The sequence below is a fragment of the Polypterus senegalus genome, chromosome 6, assembly GCF_016835505.1.
Source record: "Polypterus senegalus isolate Bchr_013 chromosome 6, ASM1683550v1, whole genome shotgun sequence".
In the NCBI taxonomy this organism is placed as follows: domain Eukaryota; kingdom Metazoa; phylum Chordata; class Cladistia; order Polypteriformes; family Polypteridae; genus Polypterus; species Polypterus senegalus.
Genome location: NC_053159.1, coordinates 122,253,197 through 122,267,359, shown reverse-complemented (window position 1 = coordinate 122,267,359; position 14,163 = coordinate 122,253,197).

Below are 14,163 nucleotides of genomic sequence, written 5' to 3'. Positions count from 1 at the left end.
CATCCATCCATCCATTAGCCAACCCGCTATATCCTAACTACAGGGTCACGGGGGTCTGCTGGAGCCAATCCCAGCCAACACAGGGTGCAAGGCAGGAAACAAACCCCAGGCAGGGCGCCAGGCCACCGCAGAGATGATGATATGTTCTCTTACATTCATCGGACTATTAAAGCTCTGCCTTAGCCATTGGGGAAAAGGGACTTCCTCTTTAATTTATGCAGCTTTATTCTTTGTCTTTTCACTCTTGCGAAAAAGTGTGACATTTATGGAAATGTAACCGTTTTCCACTGTAGGATCAGAATGGGCAGTTTGAGTCACTCAACTCATGCTGTGCGTTACAGAGCAGCCTGCAGTCAATCTCAGGGCAGTAGGGATTATTTACCCATTAGAATGCACTAATTCTTCATCCTGAAGATGAAGGGCCGTCTTTCTCAAAAGCAGGAAACTGCTGCAGCAGCTCCTTTCATCCGGACTGTACTAGTATCTAGGATTATGTAGACATTATGTAGATATTTCCTCCCTTCTCTCTTATAAGCTTTCTCAGTGGTGATCTGTAAAGTTTATATAGTCCATAACTGTGACTGAAGACCAAATTTTTTTCTGTTGTGTAGCATGCAGCTAATGTGATAGACAGTTTTGGCTTTTACTTTTTAAATTCTGATTGCAGGATCAGACCATGGAGTGTCTTGTTCAAATCCGAGACTGACTTTGTGATTCTGAATATAAAAAGTTGCTGTATGCTTTGTAAAAAGATTTCAAACACTCATAAAGGTTTGGGGTGTTTTACCCTGTATACTTTGTGGGATAAGAACAGATAACCCATGCTCCTCCCTGGCTGGGATACTAGATGGTAGTTGAACGATGGACAGATTGACTGGCTGGGCAGAAAGAGAACTCTGTGCCCAGCTGGTTTAAAATAATGGATGGATCAGCGGAAGCTGGAACATGGGAGTGTTTCCATCCCCCATGCGCTAAGTGGCAATGGTCCTCATATGAGAACCCAGTCGGGACACCTGCAGGGGTGCTTAGGAGATGGAGTCTGGAAGTGCAACCCTGTAGGGGTCCGTTGGAACTGATAGAGAGTTCTGTCAGGAGAGGACCTCCCTACTTTCATTATGGTCTGGCAGTGCTTCCCAGGAGGATGGAAGAATTCCCAGGTCAAGAATAGAAGGAAGCCTGCTGCTACACATGGACGAGGCAGAGTTGGGAGGCAGCAGGCAACACTCAGTGGAGGACCGAAGGAGGAAGAATTGTGTGATTTGTGTTCATTTATTGTATAACTGTGACTTGTTATTGGGAATATTGTGAAGAGGTGTCTGGGAAAAATCCTTTATTTTACCCTATCAATGTGTGGTATTTTACTGTGTCTGTGGTTTGGGGCTCTCTGGTTCAAAACGGTAAAGGTCTTTACAGATTTGAGTTCAATATGGGACTGAGTAGGAGAATAAAGATGGCAAATTTATAGGTAAGAAACAAGAAGAGAAGGGATCTTGTGAGATCAGAACTGGAAGTGACTTCATCAGGCTACAATGTTTTTGAAAAGTAGAAGTGATATCATTAGGAAGTGGGTTCTTTTGATGGTCAGCAGAGGGTATACAGGAAAAAGCATCAGAGGACAATGCCAACTCATGGCTCAGCTGAGAAACTCTTATATTTGAGCCTGTAAACCGTGTCCCACGCCCATGTTTGTGACAGCTTATACAATCTTAAGCATCTTGGGATAAAGTTGAAAATGAAGGACACCTTCTAAAATTAAGAGCATTTTTATTTGTAATCATGTTTTCTAAGACATTCAGGGATGGTGCTTATTATGAAATGTGCTATATAAAATAAAACCTCTAACCTTCTCTTTGGATTATCTCTTTCAGTTAGCCCATATGTCCACATTCCTAACTAAGATTTGGAGACTCACACTGGAGATAAGGAAGTCAGATAATCCTAGTTTGTTGCCAGTGCCACCTCACCAGGACTTATTGGAACAGATAATTAGCTAAATTAAAACACAATTTTTCTTCAATTTTCTAGCTTATTGCTTTATAAAATGATTTTTGTTGGCCCAGCCTATGAAAGTCCCCTTCCACCCACTGAAGTTACTCCCCATGCCAAACACTGCATCATGTCTTGCTTGTCTATCAAATTTCTTACCTTTTATTTACTTCATAGCATGAAGCAGTACACCAAAGACTTGTTTTGGCCGGATTAATGTTTGTGTCTCCCATCCCTTGCCTTGATTTTGCCCGAGTGCTCTCCAGCTCACTTAAATTCTGCGTGGAACAGATTAAATGGTGAAGGCATGGCAGGCTGTGTACTTCATTGATGAAAGGAATGAGGAATGAGGGGTGCGGGGTGCAGGCTGCCTGCTTGACCTGGAGGTAGACAGGAACAGTTATATATTCAGCATACTGCCCCTGCTATCAAGAATTTATATGCGTTGGGTGTAGGGTCTGGATTTAGCACAGCTGATTAATTACTCCAGTTGTAACGATCGACCCGACTAATTTATCACTTCTCTGAACATTTAATTAGCTGGTAGCCCAGCACAATTAAATTCTGAATTAGGACAAATTGAACTGCAAGCTTAGCAGCTTGAAGGACATGCAAAACCTAAATGATTACTGCTGTAAAAAAAAGCAGAAAAAGTTCAACAAACTTCATCAAGACAGAGCGTAATAGTGAAAGAAGGAACAGAGTGTAGACACTTAGTGTAGTCTTGGCATTGATCTTGCTTCTTAATTTAAAACTCATTTTTAAAACAGAACTACTCCAGCTTGTTCATGTTCTTGTATTGCTATGCAATGGAGTCCGAAGGATGTTTAAAGAAATATAACATCTAGAAAGGCAATGGGTCCTCGCTGAAAGGCTGGTAATGTTGGCTGACTTGTGTATAAAAAATCGGGAGTGGTCTGCTCTAGACCAGATCTGGAGATGGATATTTGAGGAATAAACCGAAAACAGTGATTGTATTTTTATATTATGTTTATTAAAAAACCATCAACAACAAATCAAACCAAATGAATAATACATTGAACAACTATTATAAGAGTAATGTTAGTGATAATGTTGAATAAATCAGACTCTGCAGCTGCATGAATAAAAGGTAAGTACCACTTTATCTACGTTTTATACCTAATACTTGTATGCAAAATTTGGTTGACCTAAGTGAAAGCGTACTCAAGTTATCATGTTTACATAAACACACACAGACAGACACACAGACATAATTCCAAAAATGGTATTTTTGGACTCGGAGGTCTGAAACATCGAGATTCATCAAAATCTCGAAATTGATTTTTTTGGAGGATTCTAATATTTTCGCTATTCTTTGTATACGAGAAAGTCAGGGTGGTCTAAAACGTCGAGATTCATCAAAATCTCGATGTCGAATCTTTGGATGATTACAAAACTTTCCCTATACTTTGCATATGAGAAAGTAAGAACTGTGACTATAAATAAGAATGATGCATGATCTGGAAGAATGATGTTCATTACCTTAAGAACAACATTATGAAATATCTGAATGATAGCCTATTATTGTAAGAATGGCATTGGTTAATAACCATAGTGTGCAATCAGTTTCTTACAGGCTGCAGATTAAGGGACCCAGTTTACATATCTTCCCCATCTCACATTTACTCGTCTACCTTATATCCATTAGTGAATACTATTACGTTATTCTTGCACATGATCCCTTGATGTTGCAAGTTTATCTTATCATTTAGTGCTGACTGCTTGTTTATTTTGTGCAGGCATCTTGTGTGTATGTACAGTATAGTATTTTGATTCTAGGCTTGCTGGGGCTACTTGAAACAAAGTGACCAATAAAAAATCCATCCAATAATGCCAGTGGCTTCTGTGTTAGATGTTTGTTTTTTACCTTCATTCATTCAGCCACATTCCAGGGGCCTCATGTATAAACGGCACAGAAATGTTGCGTAAGAACTTTTCCACGTTCAAATCGCGATGTATAAAACCTACACTTGCCATAAAGCCACGCACTTTTCCACAGTACCTCATACCTTGTCGTACGCAAGTTCTCCGCTTGGTTTTGCAGACTGGCGGCACCCAGCGTCAAAGCAGTGCTACTGTTCCTGTGTGATTACTCATTATTTTCCTGACGCGGCTTTATAAATACACTGAAACTAATCGCATATTGTTTATTAGTGTAACGCATCTGATTGTAATTAACTTTTAACAATATAATGATCCAGGGAATAGCCATAGTATTCCAAATACCATAACTGCTTTAGTGTTGTTACTCTCACTTCTCCTTCTTCTTCTTCTTCTTTCAGCTCCTCCCGTTAGGAGTTGCTCACCCCACTGTAAACTTGTACTACAGTTATAATATCGCACAACCTGAGCCACCTTATAAAGCTTGTATTTACATATGATGACGATATCATTTTTAAGGTGAAATGCAGCAAAATATGTTGATTAAATTATACAGATAAAACTTTAACTTCATTTAAATAATCTATATTCTTCACTGGGAGTGTCTTTAAGGATAGAATAATTAAACATGTACTACGAAGATATTTCAGTGTTTCTTAAACGTTTTGAAGAATCGGCGCTAAGCTTACAGATGGCTTAACTTCTATTACAGTGCTGATTGTGTGGCGATCGGTTACTTGGGGAAAGAAAAGCACTGATTGCAGTGACGGCTACGCCAATATATATTGAATGTAAAACAGAAAGACCAAATAACAACACAGCTAAAAACGCAGCGCCAAACTTCGGCAAAAGTTAAATGCTTGTGTCATGAGTACGAGACGGCTATGCAGTGTCTGCAACGGACGTGGCCATCCACTGTGCATAAGCTACCTTACTGACATTGGCGGGCGAAGGAGCGAGCGATTCTTCCTCTGCCCAGTGCCACCACAAGCCTAGAGCCGCCCCTGAGTACTGCTGCAATAAATTATTTCATCGAAGTGAAACACATGTTTAATAACGTGATCTGCTGTGATAACCAGATCTGCTTATTTTAGTTCAGAGTCACAGGGCTGCATTGCATATCCTTGCATTACGTTCAAGGTTCAAGACAGGAAGGGCATAGTTTCAGAGCATCCCAGGGCACAATTATGCTCAATGTCCAATTTTGTGCCCCTTACTGTCCTGGGGCCTCATGTATAACGCCGTGCATAGAACTCACACTATAACATGGCAAAAGCACAAAAGCCGAAATGTGCTTACGCACAGAAAAATCCAGATGCAGGAATCTGTGCGCATCTCAACTTCAGCGTTCTTCCGTTACATAAATCCCGATCAGCGTGAAAACTAACGCTCGTCCACGCGCTTTATGTAACGCCCCAACTCCTCCCAGAATTACGCCTCTTTTAATATGCAAATAAATATAAATCACCCTTAAGCTCAGCCTTCTGTGAAAAGACAATGGGAAAAGCACGGGGAAAATATAAGAATTTCAGCGAATACCAAGTGGAGGCAAAGGAAAAACATACTATTTGTTCAAATAAACCGTGGTATAATCAACAAAAGGAAGTTGATCGAGTGACATAGTGTGTTGGAGAAACTTGAAAGCTCACGTTCACAAAATCGCACAGTGCCGGAAATAAAAAAGAAGTCCCATATCAAAGTCACTGTGAAAAGGCGAGTTGTAGCCCACTGTCTGAGTGTCATATGAAAGCTTAATAGGGCACAGAGAAAAAAAGGCACACAGTGGGGAAAAAGCAGGAAATCTCAACTTCAATCTCAACATTTCCACTTTAATCACATAGTTTATTTTGTCATTAAAGTAGAACATCATAAACTTCATCTTAATATCGTTTAATTAACCAGTTTCTCAAATCACATCGTAATTAAAGTAGCACGTTAAATGCTTTGTTTTGTATTTGATCTTCAATGTGCTCTGTGTGTGTGAATCACTACTTGCTTCTTAAACCGGCTCTCTCCCTCCAACTGGACACAGAGTCCATTACATTCGTGATATTACAGCTCTCTGAATAACTAAAAAACAGAGATGTATACTTGATATCATTTTCATGATGATAGGAGTTAAAGCACGTTATTTATTAAACATGTGTTTCACTTCGATGAAATAATTTATTGCAGCAGTACTCAGGGGCGGCTCTAGGCTTGTGGTGGCACTGGGCAGAGGAAGAATCGCTCGCTCCTTCGCCCGCCAATGTCAGTAAGGTAGCTTATGCACAGTGGATGGCCACGTCCGTTGCAGACACTGCATAGCCGCCTCGTGCTCATGACACAAGCATTTAACTTTTGCTGAAATTTGTTGCTGCGTTTTTAGCTGTGTTGTTATTTTCTCTTTCTGTTTTATATTCAATATATATTGGCGTAGCCACCACTGCAGTCTGTGCTTTTCTTTCCCCAAGTAACCGATCGCCACACAATCAGCTCTGTAATAGAAGTTAAGCCATCTGTAAGCTTAGCGCCGATTCTTCAAAATGTTTAAAGAACATTGAAATATCTTCGTAGTACATGTTTAATTATTCTATCCTTAAAGACACTCCCAGTGAAGAATATAGATTATTTAAATGAAGTTAAAGTTTTATCTGTATAATTTAACAAACATATTTTGCTGCATTTCACCTTAAAAATGATATCGTCATCATATGTAAATTCGCGCTTTATAAAGTGGCTCAGGTTGTGAGATATTATATCTGTAGTACAAGTTTACAGTGGGGTGATTGTACTTATAAGTACAAACAGTTCTACAAGGAGCAATTGATTGAGTGCATTTAAAGTTCTTGGGATGAAACTGTTTCTGAACCGCGAGGTCTGTACAGGAAAGACTTTAAAACGTTTTGCCGTGGCTGAGACAGCGTGTCCTTGAAGCTGTATACCGATAATTCTCTTTCCGATCAGTTGCTGCTGTGATTCACACTCAGATACAGTGATATAAATACTGGTGCAGTGAGAGTAATATGGAAAAAGATGATCCGCTGTGGCAACTCCTAACGTGAGGAGCTGGAAGAAGAAGAAGAAGTGAGAGTAACAACACTAAAGCAGTTATGGTATTTGGAATACTATGGCAGTTCCCTGGACCATTATATTGTTACGAGTTAATTACAATCAGTTGCATTACACTAATATACAATATGCGGTTAGTTTCTGTGTATTTATAAAGCCGCGTCATGAAAATAAGGAGTAATCACACAGGAACAGTACCATTGCTTTGACGCTGGGTGCCGCCGGTTTGCAAAACCGAGGGGAGAACTTGCGTACGACAAGACATGAGGTACCGTGGAAAAGTGCGTGGCTTTACGCCAAGTGTAGGTTTTATACATCGCGATTTGAACGTGGAAAAGTTCTTACGCAACATTTCTATGCGTACGCACCATTTATACATAAGCCCCCTGGCCTGTAAGTCTTTAGGGTGTGAGAGGAAGGCCTAGATGGACGTAACAACACAATTAATGCATAACACAAAGAATCGAATTATAGGTAAAGTATATAACACCACAGGCAGCTCCCTCCATACATCTGAGCAAGCAGGCTTCTGACTTCTGTATCACAACTGTAAGAGTGAGCACATCTTGTGTTCATGTGCGATAGACACGTTACTCTGTTTTCTCAGGTTGCTACAACAACAAAAACAACATTTATTTATATAGCACATTTTCATACAAACAGTAGCTCAAAGTGCTTTACATATTAAAGAATAGAAAAATGAAAGACATAATTATAAAAAAATAAATCAACATTAACATCGAATAAGAGTAAGGTTCAATGGCCAGGGGGGACAGAAAAAACAAAAAAAACTCCAGACGGCTGGAGAAAAAATAAAAAAAAAAAAATATAAAATGCTACACTGGCTTCCTTAGCTGCAAGCATTAAGTTCAGATCCTTGGTACTTGCTAACAAAATAGCCAGTGCCTCAGCACCTTTGTATATAGGGACACTAATAAGGTTCTATGCTCTTTCCCACCCACTCAGGTCTGCTAATGATTGGAATCTGGTGATACCACGTCTGCATGGCATCAAATGTCAGTCCAGTGTTGTGTAACTCTTTCCTGGTAGAATGAGCTGTCCACCTCCATTCAAACCTCTCTAGATGAGAACCATTTCCAAGAGTCCTGTGAATACATATCTGTTTGATAAAGGTTTTTTATATGTGGTTCTTTATAACTAAGCAAAGAGTAACTAGTCTTAATGTGGTCTGATTGGATCTTCACTCGTGTTGTTCAGTTTTGTCACCTTGTTCTGAACCACTCTAGACTGACTATTATCTGAATACGTTGACATCTTTTGTTGGTGGTTATATCACAGCCAGGGTTTTTTTCCCAGCTTGTATTTATTTGTTCTTTCATTGTCATTTTGAATTAATTTTTTCAAGTTTTTATGTAATTTCTGTCTATTATTTACTAATTGTATCCTGTAACTTTAAATGTGTAGCCATTGCATGTACTGTGTGGGTGGAACCCCAAGAGGCAGGGCCCCTCTGACATCACTGCTGCCAGGTCCTCCTCCTGGCTTTATATTCAGCCACAAAGAAGAGATTCAGCAGCAGAGCATAGTTGCGAGTATTTTAATTTCTTTGAATTAACTGTTTTTGGTGATTTTATTGCTTTGTTTTCTTGTATTTTATCTACAGATTGTTTACTGGGACTTGTTTGTTGTGGGTAGGCCTTACAGGCAAATCCTTTTGCCTTTTTTGCTCTGTTGTGCATTTTTGCCTTATTTTGCAGTTTTGTCACTAAATCTCTCAGTTTAAAAAGATTACAGTTTGAAATAGTCTTTTAAGCCAGAATATTCATGGTTTTATCTGCCTTTTAAGGCATTTTTGTACATTCTTTTTGAATTTTCCAAGCCAATTTCCCATTTTGGGGCAAGCTGCTCTGAAGTGAACTCTGAAGTGAGGGTCCTAGCCTGCATTTCATTTTAGAGACCTCAGCCTCTTCTTGTCATGAGACACAGCCTCGCTCCCTTAGAATAAATCATCTGCTTGGTGAGTGAATATAAATGTTACATTGAGCAGCAGCAGGCTCTCTTTCTCATTGTTCTTGCTTGCTGGCCTCTTGCTACATTGCTGACTTGTTTTTCTCTTGCTCCTATAAAGAGGACACAGTCTTATGAATTATATTTCCCTTTTTTAATTCTTGTATTGCCCAAAAGTATATTTTTCATTTAGGATTGAAGACTCATTGGTCATTTTGATGCTGAAATGGAAGAATCTTTGCCTTGTTTAGATGTTTCTAATCACTGCTCTCTTTTTGGGTTGTGTGTTTCGATATTTTTGTGTGTGACATCACAGTTGGAAGCATTTTACGAGAGCCTAATGGAAGGAGGTAATGCTCTCACTAGTTTAGTGTTCCCATGAAATATAGAGTCAGAAACTCATAAATGTTATCAATGAAGATTGTTGGGGGTTTGAAATATGCTAATCTTGTTTATTTCACATATTTTGTAAATTTCCATTAATTTTGTATTCAGTTATATACAGTTGCTAACACAGTTGCTATCCTTGGCCTAGTACAAAGTGTTAGTGTTACATGGCCTTGGTCCAGTCCCAGTCACCTCTAGGGTTCTTGTGATGCTTGGCTTTAATGTCTTCAAGGCTGCAAGAAAGATTTCACTGGCGGAACACCAAGTGGAAGGGAAGCATGTGTTATATTTCTTACGTAGGCCTTTCTTAACATGTAGATCATAATAACCTCTGTGGTTATTTGCTGAGGTAACCACAGAGAAAGAAAGTGGTTAAACAGGCAAAGGTCATGCATTTCATCTCCCTTGTTTTCCTTTTATGTTTACAGTTTCACTTGTGTTGACCAGCTGTACCGCAGTTACAACCTTCGAAGTTTCACACAGTGTCTTATGAGTTTAAAATAGACCTGCTAAAGTCAGTCGTCAGTAAACTCTCTTTCTTCTGCAAGACAAAGGTGTCTTTAATGCACCATATGTGCACTTCACTATCCTTTAGTGTGGCTGGACTTTATGGGACACCCAGATCCAGGACCAAAATAAACAGTAGTCCAGTGTTGAGGTCCAGCACCTGGATTACTCTTGGAATGGGGATGCAGTCAAGGATTTCTTGCAGGCCACCTCTCACTCAGTTTCTCAATGAAACTTCTACATTAGCTGTCTTCATCTGTCAAAGTTTACATCTTCGAGAAATGCAAAAGACAAAAGCGGGCTATACCAGTTGTCCTACAGTGACATGTCATATTTGACCCAATGACCTTTTCAAGGAAACCATGCTCTCCAATGTAAAGAACCTCACAATAATGGAAGCTTGAGCTGCAATCCCCACTTTCCCCCATTACAAAGCACTTTGCCCAGTTCAAAAGATAATCTTTGCGAGTCTGCTTGCTGCCTCCTTGGCATTCACTGTTGTAGCAGTTTTGCTGCTGTCTTCTGTAAACATCACAAGTCTGTTAACTATATGTGAATCAATGTCATCACTTTCAGTTAGAAGGCATATTGTTTTAGAGCAGATCTCTGAGGGGCACTTTGATGATCATGTAGAGTATTCTGCTCTTATTTTAGCTTTTATTTCCCACTAATAAATCACATATTTGTAAGTTAAACCACCAATGCCTATAGGTAATAATTTCAGGATTAATTATTGATGCAAAACCATGACAAAGGCTTATTGATGATATTCATCCCCTGGGTTGTATTTTTTACTTGCATGTATAACTCTCGCTACCTCTACAAAACGGCAGAAGAAGTTCGTCTGGCGCATTCTTCCTGTCTAGAGCTGCAGTGTTTACCATTTTAAATGCTTTTCTTTTTTAAATAGATCTTCTGAATAAACTTTCTTCATGATACCTGGGCCAGTGGCAGGTCTATTGGTATTGCCGTTTGTTTTCTTTCTCTTTGTGTGGTCTTTCCAGCCAGTGGTGTTTCCTGTGTTCCCTTTCCAAATAATGGAACGTATTTATTCAGAATCCCCTAAGGACCACTTGCCAGTCGTTATACTGCCTGCATTATTTTTGATTATTCTGTTTTTAAATCTTTAAACACAGTTTGTTTGTAATTGTATCTGGGATATTAACTTTATTTCTTCTTTAATGAAACTTTGGCAAGAATATTTATTGAATTCATTTGTTATTTTCTGCTTCTTTTCTGTGTTTCTTTCCGGTCTTGCCAAGACTTTTCAAATTATCCATCCATCCATTCTTTTATCCAGTATAGGGTGAAAAGACTTGGCAGTAGAGGTTATAAGGCAGGAACCAATCATGGAAGGAGCTTTAAAATGATGTTGTATTTAATGTTTTAAGCAGAGTTAACTAGATATCACACTTGTGGTTGCAGTGTGCCTATTGTGGGGACTTTGACACTTTCACTTACACATTTTCCATCAGTCTTGACCATGACACAGAAGTGAACACTGACCCTAAACCTACACCTGCCTCTTCCAGTCTCATGCTCGAAAAGCTCCTGAGTAGGCAAGAATGGTGTCAGTTATACCCCAGCCATGGACAGAAGCACATTGGCGGTGTTAACATCTGCAATTTTCCAAACCTTCCTGTGGCCAAATGATTATTTATTAGAAGGGATAACCCTTGGTACCATTATACTTCTTATGTACTGTATTTTGACTTTATTCTTTACATAGACCCACCATAAAACCTGACCCATATGAAAAATATCTGTGGAAATACTTTCTTGGGTTTGGAACAGGAGGCTGGTGTATCATAAACTGGAGGATAGTAGCAAACACAGCTGGAATAACTGACTGGATACAATTAACAAGACCAGCGTGTGAAGATTCTCGAAGAGAGTAATAAACTCTGAGGTTCATAAAGGAGCCGACCAGATTTGTGAATGTTATGGCTCATTCAATTTGTCGCATCTTTTCACATCAGCTTTGTGCGGGACTCCCGTTTAAACTCAATTTATGACTTTAAAGAACTTGGCTGTGCTTGAGATGGAGTGAGCAACTGTCAAATTAGTCAGACTGAAAATCAGAGGACAATAAGAGCAAGTCAAAACTTAAAAAGGACAATAACTGAAGAATAAAGAGGGACAGAAGAAGCCAGAAGGACTGCACAGGCATCATGGTCAACCTCCAAAACAGTTCAATTTAAGCACAGCAAAATCATGTGGCAAAGAGTAGACGAAGAATGTTACATAGACTAAAATGCAGGAATACAACACAGTAAAACAAAGAAGAAGAAGAGAGACTTAAACAACAGAGCACCCACAGAGCGACTTCGAGGGGCTGCCAAGTTATCTAGCAACTGAGCACTGGGTGGCATCTCTTAGGGAGTGGCATGGCAATTCTGAAAAAGTTTGCTCTCAGAGCAGACGCAAACTGTAGAATGTGTTTGAATCAGTGTCCTTGATATCGACTGATATGTCACACTGCTGTGCTTTATGAATGCCAACCTGTCAATAGCTTGTATGAGTGCATTTGTACAAAATCCCCCTTTTCCATAAGAAACACACTTCTTAGCAGAGTTGCTAAGATCTCCTGTCACGGACTCATTGCCCCAACGGTCAGGACTTTTGTGCTTTCACACCTCGCTACAGTGCCTTCCGCCACTTTTTCCTTTCATATTTAAATATCATGATTACATCTTATCACAGTCAAGAAGACACGTTAAACACAGCTCCAGGGCAGCGGGATGTGCTGGAACATAAAAGCGGTAATTATTTTCATGGCAGCCATTTGAACTGCTAACCAGATCCTGACATGTCAAACCATTTTTCTTACGGTAGTAATTGAGCTTATTTCAGGCTAGCACTTCTCTTCCCTGCGTAAGAGCAGGCAGAGGTTATCCAGACAAGAATAAATTGTGTGCTCTTAACTGGAGGAATCATTCAGGGCTAAAGGGTTTTTTTAGAACTAAACGCCGGTCACAAAGTCTGAATAGACGGCTACAGATTCCAATATTCCATGGCTTAGTTACCCTATTATTTGCAGAGATCTGTGAGGTAACTAATCACTTTATGAATTGCTTGAGGTCCCCTGAAAGCAAGTGCATAATAATGAAGTGGTCGTCATCAAAATAAATTCCTGATGTGAACTTGAATAGTGTGAGTAGTTCTCAGACAGATCAAATGCGCATGGACAGTTGCTTTTATGAACAAGTTTACATGTCTTTATTTGAGTTGTCGAGTCTCTGTTGTTTTTCTCATGGGTACTACCATTTACTCCCACGTTCCCAAAGATATATGTGCTAGGGTAAGTAGTAATTCTTAACTGGGCTTGTGTGGATGTGTGAGTGTGTGCAAGTGAGGTCTGTGGTGGACTGGCGATCTGTCCAGGATATTCTCTGGTCATTCCAAACTTGAACTGGGTTTCAGAATGTTATACTAGCATTGAAAAGTTTGGAATCACCCAGAAATGTTCATGTTTGTGATAGAAATGTATACTTTTTCATCAAGGTACAGCTAAATTGATTTAAAAATGCAGTCAAGACATTATTAGCATTGCAAATGGCTATTAGTGCTTCAAATGACTGATTTAGAATTTATTATACACATAACTGACTACAAAGCCCTAGTTTGTAGCAGCCATTGCTCTTGTATCCTACTGATAAACTCTCTTAGCTTATCCTTAACTAATCATGAATAAATGCTGAGTGGTTGTTAGAGAAACTTTTTAATTCTGTTAGCACAGCTCAAACCCGTTCCTCTTTTTGATAAATCAATAAATCTTTTCCTTGGGTTGCAAAGTTCTGGCATTCTTAAAGTATAATTCTGTATTCAGAAATGGCCAAAATGAAACAACTATCACTACATTTAGGCTCTTATGGCCTTTTCTATATTAGATGCCATTTTACATAACTGTCATTAAGGGCATTACTTCTGGGGTTGTGACATCGAATTCATTGGAATGACGGGATCAAAGGTCGGTGGTTGGACCAAGCTTTATCTGATCTGCAGTTAAATCCTTTAAGTACAAAAAGAAACCCTCGCTTTGCTATTGATATTCATGTCTTCCCTGATTTTTGAATTTGATCCTTCCTGCTCGTCTGAGTTTTGGTCACTTCGTTTATATTTCATTAGCTTTGTTTTGCCTTTTGCCCGCATCTCCTGGTTCACCTAAACAAATTAGTTGTCTGTTCACTGCTGGGCCAGGAAGACAAATTTCTCTTTTGCAGAATTAAAGTTATCCCATGTGTCAGAAAGCCAAGAAACTAAAGACTTCATACAACGATGTTGTTGTGAAAAATAGTTGGTATTTAAAGTAATGTCTTGAGTCACCTTCTCAAATGTAATTCAAAATGGACATCTTTATTA